This window comes from Parasteatoda tepidariorum, chromosome 9 (assembly GCF_982258835.1).
Source record: "Parasteatoda tepidariorum strain Cologne lab strain chromosome 9, Ptep-v5.0, whole genome shotgun sequence".
NCBI lineage: Eukaryota > Metazoa > Arthropoda > Arachnida > Araneae > Theridiidae > Parasteatoda > Parasteatoda tepidariorum.
Window position 1 is genome coordinate 54,776,823 of NC_141763.1, and position 23,835 is coordinate 54,800,657.

Genomic DNA, 23,835 nt, shown 5'->3' on the forward strand with positions numbered 1-23,835 from the left:
TCTTCATTTCCACATATGCTGAAATCTTTGATTAGGTTGATATATATTAATGAAAAAAATTATTTTTTCGTTTTTTGCATTGCACTCTGCTAACGTGTTAGTAACTAATAGTAGTAAATTTTTAAAAAGTTTCAATGATTTAATAATCTGCTAAGAAGAAAACTTGGCATGTTTCCTTTTCACTTTGACTAAAAAAATCTTAGCTAATATTATACCATTTTTAAATGTCTCATTTCTTAAAAGCCTTCATTTTCAAGTGATCTGATATCTTTACTTAATTTCTTTTTTATTCTAATTTTTATTATTCTATGTTTTATAGTAATTTATAATAACATGATAGTTTTCACAACAATAGCGATCACTTTCACAATAATATCCCACAAAATTGTTAGAAATTTTTTTTGTTAGATTTTAAGCTTTTCCTAATAATTTAACAGTCAGTAAAAAACATATAACTGCTTTTCTGTTTCTAACATAAAACGTTAAATTTATTTATCGCCAATTTTCTAATCCTATTTAAGTTTTAATGGAATTCAAATATTTCCGAACAAAGAAAAAAGATAGTAGCTACTATAATTAGTAGTTTAGCCATACCTAGATGCATAAAAAGATTTTTAAAATTCAAACTTATATTCTACATATCATTATAAATTATGTTACCTTGTAAAAAATAACTCAAACGGACTTTCAGAATAACGGACTTTCTCTGTATAATTGACGATCTAAAACTATTTTGTTGATAAAGCGGTTTTATCCTGTTTTTCACCCTAATCATAAATGGATGTCAGTTCCAAATTCAATTTTTACCATTCAGTTTTGTTTACCGTACGATAATTTTACCTTTTCTCAAACCATTTTTCGATTCATTTCCATACTTGCTCTTTCTTTTCAGCAATTGTTTTATGTTTTTGAGCTTCGTAAAAATAAAACTGCGAATCGTTTTTATTGTCAAAATAATATTCGATTGGATTATTTTACTTCTTCAGATATAATTCTTTAGTAATTTGAGCTGCGAGTTAGTTGAGAAATTTTATAATGGCGTGGTTCACTACAATTTTGAACATTTTGACACCCAAATATAAATTCAATAAGGCTTATGAGATCAAGACAATTAAAATTTTCTTCATAGTGATTTAGAGTGATATAGTAAAGTAAACTAACCACTGAGGTGAACTCAGATTCTAAATGCAGTATAGACTTGTACGAATTCCCACTATCCAAAATGCTTCTTTTCTTCCAAAGAGCTTCTTTTTTAAAATAACGAAGTTCGTTTGCTAAAATAACAGTACTAATCTGCTTAAAAAACATATGTCTTTTAAATAACGTTACTTTCCGTGAAATTTAGCGGTTTTATTCTGGTACACCAGCTGACAGTTTCTGTCTGTAAATTTAACATATTTATTTTTACAATGCATGAAATAAGAAACGATTTTTTATTTTATAATGTTTTCTTAAAATGTAGAAATTTTTTAATCATTATTGTGTAATATTAAATGTAAATTTTTTAATCGCAATTTTTTAATCACAATTCGTTCCATATCTTCCATTTCATATTCCATTCATTACATAACAGAAAATTGCATTTTGTTCTCAGCATTATTTTGATCTAGATTTACTTCTATTTTAAAGCTTTAATGAAATGCCACAAATTCTTTATTTTCGGTGTCATCAACTCTTCTGCATAATTAATCTTAAGCATTTATCTCATTACAATTAAAAATATGCAATGCTCAGAAGCTGAAAACGATAAAACAGACAAAAACAAACATTTCTCGTTGGCAACGCATTTTAAACCTCATCAGATTAAGTCATGGATAGCAAAAGCCGTCAATTAAAGATCGGGAAAAATAGATGCATCCAAATGAGGTGTGACAGCAATAGGACACGTGATTCGGTTAATGCCTTCCTTTCTTTAATGATTCAAATCTTGATAATTATTCCCTAATTATCCATTAGCTTGAATATCTGACGCTGATGTGGATATCTAATGGCTTGAAAATAACGTTAAACTGGAAATAAAAGAGCAATGTTTTTATATAGCTCAGCAAAGCAACTGACATTAAAATTTAATTTAAGGTGCAAAGCAGGAAAATGGTAAGTAATCATGTAAGGTTTAATTTTTATGCAAGATTCAATTTATGTTTTGAAAATTTTTACTTATTTTTATATTGTAATAGCGTCAAAAAATAGAAACATAGGTTTCTACAGTTATTTAATTGAGTTAAAATTTAAAACAAATTTAATTTAAGATGTAAATTACAAAGCTGAACAATGTAATGAACAATTTAAAATTAGCATATAATGGTTAAATTTTTCGCAAGAATCGATTTATATTTTACAAATTTTTATTCTTTAATTTTGCTAATCAATTCAAAAAGTAAAAAGTTAGCACTCTAAAAAATTAAATATACCTAAAATTGTATCTAAATTTAGTTTAAGATTCTATGTCAATTTGATCATGTAAAGGAATCATATATTAGAATTTCATTTGTTAATGAAGAATACATTTTGAAACTATAAATTACGTTTTGTAATGTATTACATTTACATACAAAAATACATTTTGCAATGTAAATTACGATTTTTTTTAAATATTTCAGTTTCTCATCATTTTCCTTGATTCTATATTGAATTCAGTATTGAGTAAAATACATAAAACAAGCCCCTTTTACATTAAACAAATATTATTAATCCTCTAATTTTAAAAAATAATCTTTTAAACTAATAAAAGAATGAATACATAAAAGCTTTAACAATTTGGATATTTTTCTTCTCTCTACACATAGAAATTATTATCTGACAGAATGAGATAAACAGGAATAAATGGAAATATGACTGAGAACCTTTTTGCGAATAATAAAACTAAAATCTAAGAGGAAAAATTTGAATTGATTAGAAAATTTTATGTTTCTTCACAAATACATAAAATGTAAAATTTTCAAAACACTGGCGTAAATTCACGCAATTCTATTTTTATTCAATAATTGCTTTATAAATGAAACAAAAGAACTTATTTTAAAAACTAGGAACAGCAAGGAAACAATATTCTACCTATACAATCATACAGAAGTTAAGAAAAATATGACGTAGACACTAAATTATAAACCTAGAGAGTCTACTTATCAAAACTACAGTATCAACTAACTGTTTTGTTTCAGTGCTGCAAGAGGGCGTAGTGGCTCAATGAACCAGACGAAACTTTAACAAAAGCGTCGCGTCATGATGACATCAGAGCCCATTGTCATTAAATATTACCGTTCACGACTCTAAGAAACTATCACAAATGCATTGTGGCTTCTTTTATTTTGTTGGTAATTTTATTTTGGTAATGTTTCAATAATCATTGAAGCTGTCTGCTTATTAATCTGGCATTTGTCAGCATTAGACAGCTGTCTGCTTGGGTTATATACGGGCAAAACCAATTTATCTAATGAGATATTTACATAAAAAAATAAAATACTTTTTATCACGTTTATAAATTATTAAAATTTTTGAATTTATTTTTAAAAAATGACAAGAGAATTAAAAATTTAAACTATTCATAAAGATGTTCTTTATAATCTCTCATGAATCCTTACTTCTCTATTATAATTACAAAATCAATGAAAACGTTTAAAGTACTGAGGAGAATTTGAAGCAAATATTGTTTTATTTAAGAACAGCTATTGCATTCAAATGCCCAATACAATTGCTTACAGCTTCAAAATCTATTTTGCCATTCCAAGACAACTAATAATGTGTAAAATTTAATCTTATTATGGGCTAGCATATTGTACGTACAAAACAAATGACAGATCTTTTTTTCCATAAAAATATATTCCAAACCTACTGTATAAACATTGACTTTCACAACATTAAAATACAAACTAAGTTAAGTTTCTAAGTTGGATTTCTATTATTCGCATGCTGCCAAGGCAAAGGGAACACGTTTCCTTGAGTAAAAATTTAACATGCTAAGTAACGTAAACAATACATTTTTTACGCTGGTAGCGCCCTCTGGAATAGAGTTGAGATGGTGAAACAGATTAAAATTAGTCAACTAGCAAGCCTTGTATACAAACGATTACAATCAAGTTCAGTAATGGTTATTTTATCTATAGAATGTCAAGGCATTCTATGCAGTTACGAGATAAAACATTTAATAGATATTCTATATAATGACAGCATTTTATACGCTGACAGTAACATGCACATTTCATTTACAGTTCAATTAGTATATAGTTATAATTCAATTCAATTTATTATCTTTATAATTAGATGTCAATTTCAATTTGAGTATTAATTTATATAATAAGAAAAGATAATCAATAATAATGTTTCAAGATGCACTTTAAAAAACTAAATCTTCTTTTATAAAAAGCAAAATATGTCGTGACATAAATGACAGTATTTTTATGTAAGTATTTTCATGATGTACAGAACATAAACTCATCGGCACTGTAAATATTCAAAAATACCTTTAAAAACCATTTTCTCTCTCATTTTTAAATGTGTTTTTAAGGAACGTTAAAATAACATGTTACCATTTTTAAAACTAGGTTTTTAATAATTATTTAAAAGTTTTTAGGACCAAATACACACTAAAGCACTAGATAGTAATCTCATTTTTAATAAATGGTGTAAAGGTGATAATTATTTTTGCGAAGCTCAAAGTAATTCCCTTTTTTTTCTTTAACTACTTCAATTTGGCAACAGCGATCAAAGAAATCTTCACTGATGTAAAAAGAAAAATGAAAGAACTTTGATGTTAGAACAGTGGCAAAAGTTGGCTACACTTTATGTCGAAAAAAATGGCGTCGAGCCAAAATCTTGACTCTACCATAAAAAGAAATTTAGCGTTAATGAGTTGTAAGAAATCTAAGAATGTAAGATAAATTGGAGGAATATCCCATGTTTTATTTCAAGAAATTATCTCCACTATGATAAGGTTGTTGAATAATTACTCAATAAATAAACGTTACAAAGTGTATAATGAATTAATCACGCAAAAACAACAAAAGTATCTGGTGATAAATCAGTGCAATGTTAAATACATAAAAACAATTTCTTAATAGATTAATTTTTTATTGAGTTAAAACAAATTGATAATGGGATCAACATTTGTTTGAGGAATTTAATCCGTTGTCTTAAAAATTATACTTCCTAGTTATGTTTCAACATAATAAAATATATAATTTGACTCAATTTAAGTGCTAGTATTGCCCACAACTTTTTTGCAATATTATTTTTTCCTTTAATTATAAAATGTATTTATTAATGTTTTTTTAAAGTTTAAACTGGATCAAATCGCCCTACTTGAGAATAGTTCGATTCCCAAGAAATTAAAGAGCTATCAAAGCATATAGATTAAAGAAATGTCCGAGAGATACAATAACAGTGTCAAATAAAGTATCAGATAATTATTTACTGATGAAGCAAATGAAAACTGATATTAAGAAATGAATTTAGCTTATATCATTAAGCGGAATTAACGGATGATATGTTAAAAACTGAAATAGGGGATAATAGACTTTCACCGATGAATGACAACAGTCACATGATTGCTTTGAAATATTTGCTAGATCATATTTTATTTCATTTATTTAATAAATTTTAAATATTTTTCCAATATCTTAAAATCCAATTTGGATGGATTAGGAAAAACATAAGTTTTGTGAATGCCAAGCAAGTGTACATTCGTTATAATTTACACTGATGTCTTAAGGATATTTTTCACTTCCCGATACTACCTATTCTGTTTGGTTCTTTTATGGTTAAGTGCCACTGCTCGGTATTCCAAGCCATGAAGCTATATTTTGCTAATTGCTTTTAATTGCATTGTTAAGGTATCGAAAAAATACTTAAATATCGATGAATTACAAATGAAGTAAGGTAAACTAACCAGTGAAGGAACACTTAATATTCGCTTGCCTTTAAAAAAATCATATTAATTTCAAAATTCGTAATTTTAGTTAAATGACAGTGTCAACATATTTGTTACTAATTGCAAATTATGTAAAAAAAATTGCAGAGAACTTACATACCGTAAACCGGGGCGAGTCTACCCATCCAGGGGCGAGTCTACCCATTTTAGTTTTATTTAATTTTCACTATTTTAAATTGCAAATAAAAAAATTTTTACCGACGGAGGACTTAGTTCAGACTCTAAGGAAGATGGCGCTGTAGTAGTTTGATCCGTTTTTATTTATTTGGTGTCCTTTTAACCGACCTGTTCAAACGTCTTTTGAGAGATTTGTATTGAAAATCAGCAAACTTTTAGTTGGTGCTCCGTAAGTATATTATTATTATTACTATTTTCACTTTGGTTAAGTGATAAACTTATCTAAGACTAAGATTACATTAATTTTATATGAAAAAAAACAAAAATAATGTAAGTTTTGCTGTTGTAAACAAAAAGCCAGAATTCGCGGGGCGAGTCTACCCATTCGTATTTAGTTTTAATAAAGCATAATAAAATAATTTAGAACTTTGTTTATATTAAAATTAAGTCATTTTAAATGAATTTGAGTATATTATTTTAATTTTGTATTGATAAATTTATCATTAATAAGAAAATTTTTAGGTTTAATATAAATGTAAATATAATTTTCAATTTTATATAATATATTTTTTAATTTTTATATTACAAAATTAACTTTTTTTATTTAATGCAAGTTAAATAAATTATTATTTATTATTACAGATGGTTCGAAATTATATTCGCAAAGCAAATGGATTTAAATGTTACAAAAAAATGGCACCTGAGATGGAAAAAGCTATCCAAAGGATAAAAGCCAAACAAATTATTAACAAATTATTAATTTCAATTTATTTTCATCAACAATAATCAGAAAAAAATGTTATTTTATAATGTTAATGATTATAAAAACAAAACTGTGATCAAAATGTGATAATCGATAAAATACTCAATTTGTGTTATTTTATGAATAAAAAAATGGAATCTATAATAAAGTTATGAATTTTACTTCATAAATATCCTATATAGTAGCTAAAATAACAATTTAATAGTAAAATTTGATTATTTGCAATGTTAACATTCATTTTAGTAGAATGGGTAGACTCGCCCCATACGAGAGATTTGTCAGCAGTTCTATAAAAATATACAGTAACAGCGTAACTGTTAATATTTTCTAAAATCGATTTCACAGCTTTAAAGAGGGATAAATAGAGATTCCGAAACACCTATTAAAAGCCTTTTTTCTTTAATATTTACAAAAGTTTGACAACTTGAAAGTTGACAAACTGAAAAAATGGGTAGACTCGCCCCGGTTTACGGTAATATTGTTTTAAAGTTTTGGAGGTTCAAATAACAAGTAGTAAGAAGACCAAGTGAAGGAACAGCTCTTACCACTGAATGAACACCCAGTAAAGGAACACTTAATTTTGGTTATTTTTTAATCCTCTTTATGAATTTATAAGCCATACAAATATTTAAAAACAAGCCTATTCTTGAAATTAAAACATATAAATACTAGGAAAATGTTAACTTTTTTTTTGTAATCATGAATTGAAAATTAAAGTGTCAACATATTAACACATACTGTTCATTCACTGGGAAATCTATTCCCAGTAAAGGAACATGCCTGTTCCCTCACTGGTTAGAAGTTATTTTTCGCATAAGGTACAAGAAACTAAAGGTAAAGGTACAAGAAAATTAAAGTTGAACTTTTATTTTCATTAACTTAGAAAAAAATCCAGTAAAGGAACACTTGTTCCTTCATTGGTTTTTCATCATTTGGTGATCCAGTGAATAAACACCCCCTTATCTCAGTACTTTATTATGCTATGATGCTTAAAAAAAATAAAACGTAACTTCAATAACTATATTTTGAATTCTCTTTTTCACAGTGAGAAAAATAAAACTATTAAATGCAACTAATTCCACTTCAAACATATAAATACAAACACTCACCTTATAAATTTTTCAATGAAACAAGGTGTTGCAGAGATAATAACAAATTCGAAAATTTTTTCCAGAGAAGTCTATTTGACCAGGTAATCCAAAACATTGCTAGATGACTTCCTATTGTTTGGTCGTAAGCTATTGTTACCAATCAATTTGAAGAAAAACTTTCAAATTCCTATTTTTAATCAATATATATGAAATGTTCCTTCACTGGTTGGTTTACCCTATAACAAATATTTTAGACATTCACAAAAGCGGCTGTGTGATTTATGATATACATCGGTGAAAGTCGACTTTCTCTAAATTTTGATCTTTCACGGAAACATACATATTATTCACAATTTTGTTTGTTTCTAGGTCCTCTTTTTAATATTTTGGCTTTTAATTATTTTTATATTCAAGATTTCTAATATAAAATCTCTGTTCATTAAGAATTTAATTTTTTATATATATATAAGTAAATGATAGATGGCCACAGGAGAGAAGAACTTTCAACAGCATTTTTTTTCATTGTGAAAAATTATATAATACGTGATTTCACACTGATCTTCATTGCAAAGGGCAGAACGGCAGAAATAATACGTAATCCTGCTTGACATCGCAGATCTGGAGCTCAATTGCTAAGGAAATGTTATAATTTGAAAATGTCAGTCATGTTTCTTCTATAAAGGACATCTAAACAGGGGAGACAAATCCATCTCTTCTTCGAGATCACGCAAGGTACAAAAAGGGTCAGGAACCACTTTGATGCGACATAGATGTTTATTCAAGTAATCGTGTTCAGTTATCAGAAGAAACATGGCGACAGATTTCATCCTAGGCCACTGAGGAATATTGAGAATCTGTTTAAGCCATGGTTTATTGGAATTGCGATTTTCAGTGTTCTTCGTGAAAAGAGTCCCTGAAAATGTTCTTTATTAGACTTTTGACAGTATTTAAGGAAAGTCTGGAATGAGATATCTGGAGGACAAAGGCTTCCTGTTTTCAGATCTCCTCGATTCGATTACACAGAGGACAGGAATCCATTGAAGAACTACTGTCTGGCTTATTTACTTATTACTGGCTATATTGTAACTTATAACTGGCGAACCAGTTGAAGAGATTTAAGCAATTATCGATTGTTAAAGTTCCAGAATAGCTAGATGATGCATCGTTTGCTTGAAGTGCTGCTTTCGAATCAGATAATAAGACAACTTTTGGAAAGGAGTCTAGATGCGTCCGAAGTTGTGACAGGGTCTGGAAAATGGCAGCCATCTGAACATCGAAAGCTGATCCTTAAACCGATGGGAGTACAAAGGCAAAAAAATTCACCGACACTGGTTTTAACACAACCGCTCACTCTGGAACCGTCAGTATAACGTCTTTACCATTCCTCCTCTGGGTAAGAGAATTCCATTGTTTCGAGAGCTCTTAAAACTGCATCTTTAGTCTCTGTCTTTCAGACGCCCATGATCAAATCAAGGCCGATAGAAAATCCTCTGTCAACCATGGGGTTGATTGGAAGAGAGAAGTGTTCAGCCTTGAAATTCAAATCCAACTTAGGTATACAGCTCAAATGTAATTAAACATTCAATTGATTAATTGGAAAAGATTCCTTTTTAGAAAATTATTTTACTTCGATACATTTTAGTATATTTACTTGGGTATTTACTCAATATAACCATTGCGTCATTTCCAAACAATATTATTTTGTGCGTAATAAGATTTTAGGAAAGTTTAGTTTACATTGTCGTCATATTATAACATTTGCGTTATTTATAAAATTTGCCTTATTTATTGACTCGACCAAATAACTTTGAAACATTATATTCTTTCTTCAACTTCCTTTATATTTTTGAAACAAATTACTTTTATTTTGGATGCCTTGCTATTGAAATTGATTTTACTTTAATGAAAACGTTTTAACAAGAGACTGACGCATTAAATTTAATAATGCGAGAAGCTTTTTAATGAAGTAAGTGTTATCGTAGTTAACTGATCACTTACTTTAATGAAATGTAAGAGAATAATGAAGTTAGATGAAGTTTTCAGTCATTTATAATTTGAAAAACTCTTTTTAAAATTAAAGTAATTAACTAAAGTATCACTAGTTTAATTTTCTAATATTGTTTGGATTTTACTTTTGAAACATATAAACTATTTTGGAAATGTAAGTAGAATTATTGAGAGAAATTTTAAAAAATCTTACATCTATTCAGCACTTTCTTTTTGGACTATTATTAGTAAAAATATAAATAAGCAAGTATACTTATAAATATATTTATTTAGTTTTAAATTAAATATTGTTCCGTGAAAAAATACCAAAATAAATTCCTGATTTCAGCCGAATAAAAAATATTATAATATGAGTTACAGAATTAAAAAATTTACTCTCATATTAATAAATTAAAATTTCATAATCTTTTATCCGAAGTCTTAATACCAATATATAATTTTTTTCGTTTAGAAGAATAATAATTTCAAATGTTAACAAAATAATAATAGGTTTAAAAGAATTGAGAATTATTTCTCAATGCCATGACTATTTCCTTCTTTATCTCATCCATTATTAATTAATTAATAATAGAGTTACTCTATTGATTAATACTTATAAGTTAATATTTAATTAATATTAATTAGCTAATATTAATTAGTTAATATTTATTAATATAAAGCTATTTTATATTTTATTTAAAAGTGATTGTTATTATCAAAATTTAGAAAATAATAAAAAAATTTCTTCAACCAGCAATGAAAAAATAAAAAATCTATTTTGTGCATGAAATTTGTGGAAGCAATATTTTTCATGTATATAAATCTACATAAAAATTATTTTTTATATTTATTGGACTTCAAACTCTTAAAAGAATTAGGTTGCGTTAATTATTTTTTTTCTCACTTTCTCTCTCTTGACTTTCGCTTCTTAACATTAATCCTTATTAAAATGAATTATAAATGTGATGAAAAAATTTATAAAAAAGAGGACAAGTTTCTTCCTTTAGAATTACCCTTTTTATAAATATTATAAGCATTTTTGTCTTTCTATACTTCAAGCTGGAGATTTGCCATAAAAATATCTTAAGAATCCTGATAGTTAGTATTTATTAAAAAATTGCATTGATACTTCATATGAAAAAAATTGTTTTGTTGTCGCTACTTTTTGTTTAGGTTCACTTTTTGTAAATGAATATGGTTTAATTCTTTTCTTTCTTCTTATAAATTATAGAATTACTATGCTTCTTACATTTATTTAAAGGTCATACCAATTTAATCTGATAAAAAAATAAATATAATCAATTATTTAATCCGCGTTAAGCTGTTTAATATCTGCAGTATTGATATTCAAAAAGTATTAACATTTAATTTAAAGTGTCAGTTATAACGATTCCATCAATATAGTTAGTGCATAATAATCCATTTCCTATTTTTTTCACCTATTTTCCTATTATTTTTCTTTTTTAAATAATCTATTTATTATTTTAGTTATGATAAAGAAATTAAGTATTTTATAAAAAAAATAATAGATCATTAAATTTGAAATTAAATATTTTTTTTCTCCAAATTGAATAACTTACGAAACCAAATACTTTAATAAAAAAAATTACATTAATATTTCCCATCAAATTTTTCAATTCATAATAAATACATGCATGATTTCAATAATAAGAAATATGCTAGCTGTACCATTTTAATCATTCGCATTAGTTCGTTATTGTTTTAATTTCAACCAAAAATATAACTCAGCTTATTTTATGTATTTTCATGTTTACAATTGCTAATGAACTTTGTTCTTCCAAAAGAAGTTCTATTATTTAGAAATCCAAAGCCAAAAAGATTGGGATCCCTTTGATCGAATACGCCGCTGATAGATCAGTGTAGTCTCCTTTTTAGCCTGCCTTTTATGTAAATTAAGCTAAGTAAAAAATTAGAAACTGAAAATGTTTTAATATAATCAGTTAATTTCCATATTTTAAGTTGTATTCTTAATGTTTCAACAAGAACAGGACTTGAATATGCTGGATGTTTCGAAAAAATGTTAAGATGAAAATATCGACAAACCATATTTTTTTAACTAATTCTAATTTTGGAACATCAAACTATGGGAGATAGCTGATAGACGGTTTGCTGAAAATAATTGGGAGAGCTATTTAAAGTTTGAGTCGTATAATCTTATTCTTATTTTATTTCTTTTTCAGAGTATTTAGTCATGTCTCCAAAACCATTAAATCAGAGTAAAAAATATTTGCACAAAATATAAAGCTTTTTTCCCCATCAAATACAAATAAAAAAATTTTAATTAAGTTTTCGCACCGATAAAAATATTGTATATATTGTCTACGCAAATTTTTAAAAAGTCTTTTATTGCTGCGTATTCATCTTATAAGACAATTATGTGCGACAAAAATGGCTTCTAGAAAATAGTCAATATGTATATTGTCAATAAATATATAATATGTCAATATGTATAATGTCAATAAACGTTTTATGCGTTGCAATACATGTAAAACTTCACTTTGGTGTAAAGTGGTTACCACCATTTTTGGTGCTTAGATGCGCTAAAATTGTTCACAGTCAATACCGCTTTTTAATTTCGCGCCCAGTGCACAAAGTAGGAAAACGAGAACGGATAGTTTTAAATGCTGCCTCTCGGGTTAACAGAAATTTTTCACTTTTTTTCAATCGATTTACTTAAAATTGCAAATCTTTTCAATTAAGAACGGGAGATTTACAACTAATAAGCGATTACAAAAAGTCTGCATTACATTTTGAGGCATGTAATCATTTTTTTAAAAAAAGCAACTCATATTTTTTCTAAACTAGATTTTGTAACTATGTAAGAAACGAGTACGATAAGAAAAGATAAATTTACAAAAAAAATCACTAAACTTATGACGATTGTTGATTTTGATATTGTGATAAAAATACAGCAAAGCATTCTGTGACTCTTTTTTTAATATTTTATTTCATCACATTTAAAACTGAAAATTAGAAAAAGACTCTGCAAATTCGCTTACGTCATTTGCTCGAAACACACTTTATTTTTTTATTTTATTTTAAAGTTAACACTTCAAATTCACTGATCAAGATCTTCTACAAGTTTTTACAGTTTGTAAAAAGTCAAATGCTGACTTTAAAACCTCTTGAAGAAATCAAATGCTTACTTAAAAATGGGTGTGATCAGTTTTTTAAAATGGGTATGATCAGTCAGCTTTTGGATCAGTTTCATTAATATTAGTGGGTTAAGAACTTAGATTTAAAAAAAAAACGGAAAAAAAGATTAAAATAAAGTGAAATTTTTTTATTTAAAACATTATTTACAATTTTGTCTTCTTTCATTAAAGTTTTCAATTTTATTTTCTCGAATGCATCGACAATTTACTTGTCAGAAATTAACAACTCGATTCCTGTTACTGTGAAACAAAACTATTGCATCCCCTACGCAATGTCAGTTGTAAATTTAATTGTTGACATTTATATAAAAGATTTATTCTTAAACTATTTACAAAATTAGATGTTATTAAATTTTAAAAAAAAGATGTACAACACAATAATTAGTTATTTAAAGAAAAGCAAATTTCAAAAATGTGTTACATAATGCTATATATTAGAGATTGTTTCATAAAACATATTTAAGAGCATAAAAACTATATAATATTTTGGGGACATAAATATGGTTTTAAATCTCAGAACTATAATTAAATAAAAATGAAAGGTTTCAACGTCAAATAATCCTTTCATTTCTGCCCGGTGCAGTCATTATTATTCCGATCAATTCATTCCCCGCAAACAGAGTTTGATAGCTCTCCTACGAATGATTATTGGAATTCTGAATGTCTTTTCAACGTGTATTTCATTCGACATGTGTCTAGCATAAACGGAACATGCAAAAGGAATTCCACGTACGCTTTCAAACTCTGATTTGTTTCAGCTTTTATTTCATTTAAAGAACCCAACTTAATCACTGAAAAAAAAACAGATTATATTTATTTAATTTACAAAACTCAGTTTAATAGTAAATAAAAATAGAACATTGTGTTTATTTCATTTAAAGAATTCAGCTAATTATCATTATAAATGACTGTAAAAAAGTATATTGTATTTAGTTTATTTGTGAAATTAAGTTTATTATTAACTAAAAAGAAGATGTTGTTTTTGTTTTATGGTTATTTATGTTTGTTACTAACTATTTTTCAAACATAAAGGAGCTGTTTTGTGCTGTCACTTTTACAAATTAATGGCGTTTCGGTATCAAATACTTTCTCATTTCTTCAAGGGGTAGCTATTGTTATTCCATATATTTCATTCCCCTTAAACAGAATTTGATAGCTCTTCCAAGAATGATTATTGGAATTCGGAACGTCTTTCGCCTTGTCTTTCATTTGACATGAATCAGCCGCAAAACGAACTTACTACAAGATTTTCTCGTACTAACTTTAAAAACCTGATTTCAAATTTGTTTCAGTATTTATTTTATTTTTTGAATTCAGCAAGACCATATTATATAAATATTTATTTATAAATATTTATTCATAAATACTTATTTATAAATATTTATTCATAAAAGTCAGCTTATTGGTGAAGACAATAGCATATTATTTGAATTTATAGAACTCAGCTTATTAATGACGTCTTGGAGCATATTGTTATTAAGGACACAAAATAGAATATTATAATTATTTTATTTATTGAATTGTTCGTAAAAAAAAATCATTCCTTAGGGACGGAAATTTTTGGATTTTTTTATTGTTTATTTAAAAAAATATAAATAAAACTAATTTTGTCCCTTTCTTGTTTATTTATGATGCAAAAAGATTATCATATATTCAACAAACATAAGATAAACAAAGCAAATAAAAGCTGTAATTTCTTAACCGATTACAAATTATTTGCTCACCAAAAATATTATTGTAGTTTTCGTTTTATTTTATCGCAATTATTTTTTGAGCATCGTTTTTATCCAGTTGAATGCATAATCATAGTTTACCTCATGAAAAATTAAGACTAAGACAAAATCATTTTTATTTGTTTAAACTTTTATGAGTCAACACGTTACATTAAGTAAAAAAAAACATTAATGAACTCACGATAAACAAACATTTTATAAGTCAATATAGAATGACCAAAGAAAGTAAATATCTCTATCATCATCTAATAAAAGTAATGTTTAAATATTCAAAAAGTGCAATACATCGAGAACTATTGAACCCACTGGCGATTTAGTAAACTAGAAAAATTGAGGGGATGTTTCTCCTCTTCACACTATTTCACCTATAACATGTAAAATATAATATATAATTTCACCAATAAAAAAATAACATGTAAAAACCGGTTTTGCTCTGAGGAGAAGACTGTAGGTTAAAATATGACTTTTCACGTGTGGAATCGTCGGTCGGTTATTTTTAATTTAATTTTTTTTTTCAGTTTTGTTTAGCGTTTCCATTTACAATATATATTATATCATCCAATGAGTTGTTGTTGCCTCGATGGCTCAGGGGATAGAACGCTCGCCTCCCTATGAGGCGAACCGGATTCGAATCCCAGTCGATACTAATTCCGCATCCGGCTTGCTCCGACCACAATGCTGACGTGAAATATCCTCAGTGGTAGACGGATCATGAGTTAGAGTCCCCTTGCAGTAAGGCTAACCGTAGGAGGTTCTTGTGATCTTCCTCTCAATATAACGCAAATGGGACTTAGCTCCATCAAAAAGTCTTCCACGAAGGCAAATTTCTCCCAACACTCGATCCAGGAGTTCCCTTGTCCTCTAGGTTGGGTTCAAAATTACAAGGCAACGGAGTTGAATATTAGCAGTCGTAAACCCATAAAATCGGGTCGGATGTTCAACGACGGTTATAAAATGAGCTGTTGTTCACATTCGACAGCAATAGTCATTTACATAGCATCAAAAGTCATTTCATAAGCTTAACACGTGACTAAATGAATTTCATTTTTTTTTTTTTAATAATTAGCTTCTTTAACAATTTTTGCTACCTATCACTAAGGTCCGAATTTTTATGACATTTTCTTTCCTCATTTTTTTTCGTTTCGGAAATATTTTTTTTTTTCTTTTAGGTCATCTTTAAGAATTTGGCGAATTGTTGCATTTTAGAGCTTTCTTTAAGTTTTGGGGATATTCTTTTTCCATTTTTTATTATTTCTTTGGTTTCGGTTCATATATATTACATATAAAGTAAGATTTTTCTGATAATTTTACACTATATATTGTAACTTACATTACCCCCTGAAACTAGGATTCCCCATTATAAAATCTTTAATCTCCCTTTTACATTTCAAAAGATCAAAAAACATTTACCAATTCAATGTAATTCTGTTACACAATTATATTGGAAGTTTAAAATGTGCAACAAGAAAATGTTTTGGAAATGTCATGAAATGTTATTCCACTTTTTTTTGCTATTTCTGCAGATAACATTAATTTGAAACTTTGATTAAACTAGAGGATGTATTGCATTGCTTTATATATTTTAGCACATATTAAAAAAATTATGAAGGGGAAACCATTTTTTAGCTCAACAATTTTACTTAAATAATAAGGCATTTTCTAGAAATTTGCTTTATTAAAAGGCATTTTTTGCCTTTTTAAAGGATATTTATAGGATTTTTTTTAGGTTATCGAAATCAAGATAATACTCAACATAAACTGAAGAAAATTGAGTTTAAAGTTATTATTACTGATGTCTCTTGCAATACCTTACGTTCTTAAACATGAACAAGGTAACTAAGTTAATACAAAGGCTTAAAAGCCGAAAACGATTCTGCTTTTAAATTAATTCAATTTAAAGACGTTCCACTCGGCGTAGCGTGCTGAGCAGCATTTCTCCTTAAGTGACATTAAATTCGAGGCGTTAATTCCAATTCCTTTTGCAATTAAAACTATTTGGAAGGAATTCTTTTACTTTTTTCGATTCCAATTCATTTAATCGATACATTGATGAATTAAGTCTTGCTCTCGAATTCATTTGATTATTCGAAATGTTTTAAAAGTTTAAGAAAAAAAATTCACGATTAATCACGAAAAAGGTTTAAAAAAATTAATGATGGATAAATTGTTTCTCAAACGTTTAATTTAATATATATATATATTAGATTGAATTTTTTATGCTCTATTTATTTCAATTATGCAATGAGATAAAGGAACACTTATTTGTATTGCTAAAAAATTTGTCATTTTAAATGTTTATAAAAAACTAATTAATCAGATTTATTAAAAAAAAATTTAACATTTTTTAATGCATATCTTCTCGAGCATTTTTTTCTTATATTTTTTTAAAAACTTGATAAAGTGGATGAACAATTAAAAAGATTTGGACGTTATTTTCTGCAACGATTTTTAAAAGGAAATCAAAGCTTTTTGCTCATTAAGTTTAAGTTTCATTAAGAAAGATTAAATGCAATACAATTTTCTCCTATAATTTTTTTTAAAAAAAAAAACGATCAATTTTACCTAGCAAAAAATGCGCCTAGTAAATAACTCCCAACTATACCACTATTTTACCTAGTAAATAACTCTCAGCTATCGCTTAATTTCTTACTCTCTTATTTACTTTTCTTTTTTAACTAAATTATATATGATGCGGTGAATGTAATTAATCAGTTATTGTTAATAATCGTATGTTATTATTAATAACCAAGTGGGTCAATTAAAGTTATTTATATCTTAGAATTTATCACAATTATCCGTCATTTTTAACAATTGCCAATGCAGTTTGGCCAGTGTAACAATTTTCAATGCATTTGGCTAAAGATTTCTAATACGAATGCGTAATATTAATTTCCAGCGCAAACAGCTATACAATGTTAGTTGCTTGTTAACTTTGGATGCTGATGCTTACTCTTTGTGTGCGTTGTTTGTTTGTTGTACGAATTTTTGGGCCACCAGGTTTTGTGCCAGCCACATGGATTAGATGCGTTTTCAATTTTTAACCCACTTAACCTTAAAAAAAATGAACATTTTAGTTTTAGGTATATACCAAAACAAATGCATACTAAACAGTCACATTTAACACGAAAATTACAAAAAAGAGCACTGGTGTAGGATACATACCAAGCCGTAGCACTTAACAACAAAAAAAAAACATTCATGTAGGGTATACCGGGCAGTGACACTTGACCTTATAATAACGTAAGTATAGTGTAAGCCAGCATGCCTGTAACTTGGTTCTTTTTGTTCTTAAGGGTATAAGAAAATTTGTTATTTATATGCTTTCTAATCTTGAAAAAATAAAAATTCTAATAATTCTGGCAAGAAAACGAAGAGATTTCTTAATTTTACGCATATGCCTGCCATTAAAAAACTTGATATCATAAAGCGATGATAATGATTTTATGAATGGATGTTTCTAGCATGTTTTAATGCTGTAATGATTCCAATTATGCAGACTTGGTTTTAAAAAACGGCTGATTTTATAACCTAGTGATTTCATAACAAGCAGTGTCACTTTAATAGTTAAAAAAAATCCACACACGCAACTTTTTTTTAAAAAAAAATCCCTCTTAGTACAATTTGCAACAAACATGAAATTGTACAGCATCGTTTTCTCATTTTCTAGTTTAATTTATCCTATTAAGCAAAACTGCACTATGAAACTTAGAAAAAAAAAGGATCCTGCTTTTATGAATTGAGATATCATGTGTATTTGTCACGTGATCATACGCGTTACAATAAATAATATTGGATAAGTATTATGCCCTTGCTCCTTATATAGTTACCTGTAAAACTTTTATAATTTATTTTGTTTAATTTTAAGATAAATAAAAAAAGATATAAAGTACTTTTAAAATATCATAATAAACGACCTGGCGACTAGGAAAACTCTCTGACTTTAATATGACTAGACTGCAGTACAAACTTTAGTTTGGCTACATTAATTTAAAATGTTTAGCATCAAAAAATAAAAATTTTGTGTTTTTCATAATTTGCATTACGATCAAAACTAAAACTCAAACAAAAAGTTTCCCATTAATTTTTGCACTTTAATAAATCAACTGTCTTTAACTATTTGAAAGGAACAAAAAAATTTAGATCGATCAAAAGATAATTTTACAACATAATTTTTAAGATTTAAAATTGAAATTGTAATTCATCTTATATCAAACAAATGCAATTCAAGCAATCATTTTGTAATGAAAAAAAAAACATTTCGTTTTAATAAAATTAAATAACGCATCGAAAACCAAATGCATTTTCCTAATTAAGAAAACAAACAAATCTGTAAAAATATTCTGTTCTCCATTATCGGCTTGCCCCAGATTTCTAATTTTAAATCATGACTCATAAATAATGCTATTTTTAGCATCAAAATGCATAAGTTCCAGAAAGTATAAAGATATTCATGTGCTACCATCTAGGGATATGATTACGAACTAATTTTCTATCAGCAAAATCTTAGTAGCTAAAACTTTCATTAAAATTTTGAAGTTACCTCAAAATTATCGATATTAATAGCAATTGTAAATGAAAAAGATAATCAATTTGGACGAATAATATTTGTTTATGAAATAAAACTAAAACTTTTTATTCGAACGAAACAATGACAAAAACTATAACGTATTTGAGTCGAAAAAATCGTGTCATGAATTGTTAAAAGTTCTATTTATTTTTATTATTATTATTTCAGATTCGTTAAATATAATTAGAGGTATAATATTAGGTAAAAATGAGTTACGTTTAATTTCAAATTTAAAAACACAAATTTTCAAATTTCAAATTTTTAAACTCGTTGTCGTAATTAAGTTAAAATATCAGTTTTTTCTCATCAACACCTAACATGAATCTAAAAAATCACATATTTAGAAAACAGTGAAAAATTAAAATAAACTTAAAAAAGTCTTAAAACATTAAAATTGAAATTTTTTTTCAATCGCATGTGAAGATGGCCTCGCGTGTTTTATAAATATTAGAAAATTTTGCAAGTTACTTATAAAGTTTATGACATCATTGTTTGTTTTCTTTTTAAATTTAATCAAATTTAAGTAAGTATTTACTTTGCACAAAAAATATTATTATTTCTGACAAAGTTTCCACATTATTATGTATTATCTATATGTATAAAACTATCAATTTGCTTAATAATTTAGTAAAAATCTAAAAAAAAAACTAGACTTTTTAACGTGAATTAGCAAAAAAATTCATAGTTTGCTTTTATTTATTCAATGTTTTAGCGATGTTAAAACTCAAAAAATTAAAATCTTTACTTTTTTGCTTCAAAGTTGGAAAAAGAATTATATTTGGCCAGAAAATTGAACGAAAACTGCGATAAATAATAACGATATTTTAAGTTTATGTTATAGATCATGTGAATTTTATATTAAATTATATAAAATATTTGAGCATGAAAAATTAAGAACAATTAGGATAGAAATAATTTCACTACAAAATTCAGGTTTTTCTATTTATTTATTTATTATTATTATTTTTAACAGAAATTATTTAATAATATGTACGCTATGAAACCAGGGAAGTTCTATAACTTGTAAATTATTCTATTTTAAATCAGAATTACTTGTAAAAATTAGTTTTATTGAATTATTTATTTTATTGAATTATTTGTTTTATTGAATTATTTGTCTTATTTTATTATTTTTAAGCGTTCTTTGTGTTATTTGAAATTCATCATTGAACAATATTTATCTCAATAAAAACTTCTCATTCATATTTCGACAAAAAAAATTTCTATTTTTTACTCTAAATGTATTTATTTTTATTTTTTTATGATAGACCAAAATCAAATATTTGCTCAAGTCTCTGACAAATAAAATTGAACAATAGATTCACATAGAAAAATCTTCTCAATTTTATTTTATTCTCGGTTGAGTCTTTGAATTAAAGATAGTGTAAGCTTTATATATAAGAATGATAAAACATATTAAACTTTTATAGTACTAGAGAGTAATATTTGCGAAACTTTTATAGTACTAAAAACAACTATTATCGTGGTGAGGGAGATTAAAATCTATGATTATCCCATTAAATTAAATAATGATCTCAGGAACTTTTTATCATCTATCCTCTTCCTATCTTTTACTATTTAGTGACTATCTTTATTATATTTCTTAATAACAGTTTTTATTTATGCATCTAATAAGAAGGTTAACAAAGTTGTAATCATCTAGCAACATAATATATTCTTTTGACATTTATCTTTGTCCTTATCAAAGCGTCATAAATCAAGGTTTTTTCGTGCAATCTTACGATAAAGATATTCCTTTATGAGGAAAAAAATTGCGTAAAACTTGAAGCATCGAATGTGACGCGTCATCTTTCCTTTTTTTTTTTTAAGAGGCAGGAAGTTATAATTTTATTTTTGCGTAAAACTTAAAACATGAAATGTAACATGTCACATGTTTTTATTTTTAATTGCTTGTTTTTTTTTTTTTTTTTTTTTTTTTGCTTTAATTTTTTTTAAAAATTTTCTACTTTTTTTTTTACGTGGAAGAAACAATTTTGGTAATATTACCAAATTCTATATTAATGACATTTCTGGTAAAAAAAAAGGAAAAAAAAAACGTAATTCTGGTTAGTAGTATAACCAAAATATATGGTATTTAAAACATTGATGTAGTAATTTTTCCATTCATATAGTTACGGTATGCCGAAAATTCCAGTTTTTAAAAATCATATTACCAAATTAGTTCGTATTACCTTATTATCAAAATAATAGTTCTTATTACACATTTAGTAAAAGACATAAAACTGAAAAATAATTTAACCGAATAAATGTTTTTTTTTACTATGTCTTAAGGTATCATGATAAAATTACCAAACTTTACCATATTTACGAAATTTTATTGGTAATTTTACTAAAATCATTATAACGACTAGCTTCCAAGTCAGCGTCAAAATGCTTCATTAAAAGAAGCTAAAATTGTAAGTTTATAACAAACTGAAAATTACTAGCTTCCCGTAGTAATATCCTCGGGAAATATATTTCCAACTGCTTATGCTCGCAACATTATGCGAAGAAAAGGCAAAAATGGAAGATATTTTCATTTCTGTAAACACTACAGGAAATAGAAAAACGAACATCTTTCCACTTGTATGTTTAAAACTTTATATTTATTTGGTTTATGTGTGGGCGACCTCTGTCTAAGTTACCTTCCTCCTCACAGAAGAAAACCGTTATGTTTAAATATCAAGCCACATACATCAAAAGAATGAGCTTTTTGTTTACCAAATTTCTACAATGTCTCTTTATTCCCCTATTCCTTGACAGCTTACTATTAAAATCAATCTTCAATATTATCGATGACGTCAAACCCTATTTCACTTCATTTCATTATATTTTTCTTGTACCTAGAAAAAAGATTCACTCCAGTCTATAATCTAAACGCAAAAGCAGTCTTTTCTAGATTTGAATTCTAGTTCAAGATAGCGGTTAAAAATTGAAAGAAAAGGGGAAAACCAATAAATATGTATATTTGTTTCATAACGATAAGTTCATTATCAAGCCCATTCCGAATGATCGTTAATCGTTGTCAATCGTCGTTATAGCGAGCTTTTACTGTATATACTAACCCGTTAACGCAGATTGTATACCGGTGTTTTTTCTGCAGATTCTTTTCTGGGAATCTAATTTCCAGCAGAAATATATTTCGGTAATTTTAGTAATGTAATAACTACTAAAAAACATTTGTCAGATTATTGGAATTATATTTGTGCTAAAATATAAAATCGAAAAAAAAAAAGTTTGAATGAAATGCTTTTCACTCATATTTAAAAATTTATCAATAACTGATTTGGTAAATTAAATAAATTTCAATGATGTATAAATGTTTCTCTCAGATCTAAATAAGTGCAAATTTGAAGAAATTTTTCTTTAGAAGTGAGTTCGGAAGATTTTTCTTTTAAACAGAGGAAGATACCGACGTTTAATACTCTATTTCATAACCACAAATTATTAAACTGCTCAATACAATATTTTTCACACATCTTGACCTAAATCAATACAAAATAATGAAAAAAGCGTGAAAAATATGTGTAACAAAAATTCTACGTCAAAGGATTATGAATGGAAACTGCAGAACACTGGGTATCATGCAGGCAAAAATATTTTCATGGTCAACAATAAGGCATGTTAATAAAGCGCAATTAATTATTTTTTTCATGTTAACTATTTTAAACATTTCTAGGTCGTTAATTTTGTAAAATAATTATGTAATAAAGTTATGACAAGGCGCAATAAAATGTAAACATGACTCAAACGCTTGCACCACTGTCAGTATTCTATTATTTAATCAATATAATTTACATTCAAAATAAATTCTTTTCATGATCGTATTTTTCTTCTGATCATTGTTTTTTTTCTCCCCTCAATTGGAAAAGATACGGTCGTGCATTGCACAAGAAAACAAGAAATAAGTAACCAACCATTTAACATTGTTCTGCGTGGAACTTAGTTTCAAAAATTAGCATAAATAATAATCAAAATCTTCTTAACTCAGAAGAACTATATTTAGAATGCGAGTCCGTATTTCTTGCTCAACCGTGACATAATCAAAATGTATTATCCCTGCTCTTGACAATAAAGAGAGAGCGCCCGTTTAAAACTCCATCCCTTTGTTGAAAGATCCAACTTGTGTCAAATGAGTACAGGTCACGCTAAAATGTACTTAGAACATTTTATAAATGAAAAAAAAGGGGTTCCTTAAGCGAAAATCAATATTCTTCGCTCTATAACGGTAGCTGTATGCTAAATAGATTCCTTACCCACAGTGACTGAGACTTAATGTGTGATACATACTTAAATAAATGGTTAAATTAACTAACATTAGATGGCTTGAGAAGCAATATGACCACATAATTACCTGCTTTATTTTAAACATTTGAGGTAAATTACTTTGTAATAAAATGACTAGTGTAAATGGGTTTCATTGAAACAAACTATTCATAAACTAAGGAAGCGTGAAATGAAAAATCACATTATTTCAAG

The 23,835-nt window shown here is 26.9% G+C and overlaps 1 protein-coding gene across 2 annotated transcripts in view; it reads left to right on the forward strand.

Moving 5' to 3' along the window:
• Nucleotides 1–1,943: 1,943 nt before the first annotated feature.
• Nurf-38 (Inorganic pyrophosphatase Nurf-38) overlaps nucleotides 1,944–23,835 on the forward strand; it is a 54,010-nt gene continuing 32,118 nt past the window's right edge. Inside the window, exon 1 of one of the 2 annotated variants that reach the window (XM_071186723.2) lies at nucleotides 1,944–2,094. The gene's annotated coding sequence lies outside the window, so the exon portion shown is untranslated. The remainder of the gene's footprint in view (nucleotides 2,095–23,835) is intronic. The other variant, XM_087151850.1, reaches the window with a different exon arrangement.